We start from the raw sequence: 1,613 nt of genomic DNA, 5'->3' as shown, positions 1-1,613 counted from the left end.
CGCCCCAGCAAGTAATTTCGTTTTAGTCAAAAAAAAGGCAATCAATCAGAGAAAATACGTCAGAAAATCCTTCGAAATTGTGGACCCTTTCCCTTTATGGACTTAAACAAGCGTCCCGAAATGGGTTTGCCAAATTTTCTTCTGCTTTACTGGATGCTGGTTTTCTTCAAATCGGGGGTTTCCCCGGCAATCCCACACACAGCAAAAGCCATTTCTAATGCCTGATGAGTCAACCAATTCCTCTACCCCGCAGCTTCCCCGTTTCCTGAAATAATTTAATTATTCTGACATAGATGAGGAGTTTTAATCATATTTTGGGTTTAAGTGATGGTTCAATAAAATAGATGTTATTTATGATTTAATCTTCTAAAAATATCTAATTAAAATAAAAAAACCTTAAATTTTCAATTTTATTTACAAAACTAATCCAAACAAGTGTATTCTCAAAATTATTATAAACTAAAAGCACAAGACATCCAAAGTATTCCAAGGTGAAAACTGACGAGCATACTCTCGGGTGAGAGATATAAATGAATAATAAAAACTAAAATAATTTTAAGTGTGTAATTGTTTAAGAAGTATTTTGTGAGTATATACAATAAAACAATTGTAATAATATATTGAATTTACAGTGCTCCCCTCCACTTGCGCATAAACGAATTTGATATATAGTGGAAAATGAGCAGGTAGGGAATTAAGAAAGAAAATGAAAAAACAGAAATAAAAATAAAAGGAAAACGGACAAGACAAAATATATACGAGATTCTGAAAATTTTATTCAGTGGATTTCAGATTGTATGTATTCAGTTTGGTTTTAGTTTTTCCTTTTCTTCTTCTTTTATTGTTGTTATTAGTAGTTTAGAATGAAACATAAAGAAAATCATAAAGTAACCGTTAAAATTTAAAATAAATTAACATTAAAACGTTAAATTGGATCTATTTAGATCTGAAGTCAAAGCTTTTAAATAAACAAATGTCTATAAAATTTATATACCCATACTTTTTCATTCATCTATTTTTTTTTTTTAAATCTGCTAATGCAAAATCCACTTCATCTAAGTCTACTTTTTTTAAAAAAATATATAATTTTTATTTAATATAAATTAAATTACTATTTATATGCATAAGAAATTTAATATATTCTATCTCGAGTAAATTTTTAATGGTATCAATCATATCCATTATTTATTAACGTTTTGCGCGGGGTACTTCACTACTAATTATGTAAAATGGGGTGGACTGTAGAATGATCTGGTTTCGTGTATAACATTGATATGACAACAGAAGTTTGTTAGCAGAAAAATTAGTATTTAGAAAAAGGTCCTACCGGGAGTCGAACCCAGGTCGCTGGATTCAAAGTCCAGAGTGCTAACCACTACACCATAGAACCAGTGACGTCAACCTCCCATTTTAAATTTATACTTCTGTTTTACTACTGACCAAATCCGAAAATAAGAGATGTGCACATTGTGAAACACAATGATATCAAAGTGGAGCTAGGGGAAAACAGGATTGCTTGGAATCCATGAATGAATCCTTGCTTTTTTATATAAATAAACCAAAGAAAAAAGTTTGAGTTCTGTTGCACATTGCAAGTAATCAATTAATAAAAG

General features: G+C 30.0%; 1 non-coding gene across 1 annotated transcript; it reads right to left on the bottom strand.

The window, feature by feature from the left end:
- Positions 1-1,318: 1,318 nt before the first annotated feature.
- Positions 1,319-1,390, bottom strand: TRNAQ-UUG (transfer RNA glutamine (anticodon UUG)). Its single transcript has one exon. It is a non-coding gene; the product is annotated as a tRNA-Gln (tRNA).
- Positions 1,391-1,613: the final 223 nt, after the last annotated feature.

The sequence above is a fragment of the Lycium barbarum genome, chromosome 3 (assembly GCF_019175385.1).
Source record: "Lycium barbarum isolate Lr01 chromosome 3, ASM1917538v2, whole genome shotgun sequence".
NCBI classification, from domain to species: domain Eukaryota; kingdom Viridiplantae; phylum Streptophyta; class Magnoliopsida; order Solanales; family Solanaceae; genus Lycium; species Lycium barbarum.
This window is presented reverse-complemented; position numbering and strand designations above follow the sequence as displayed.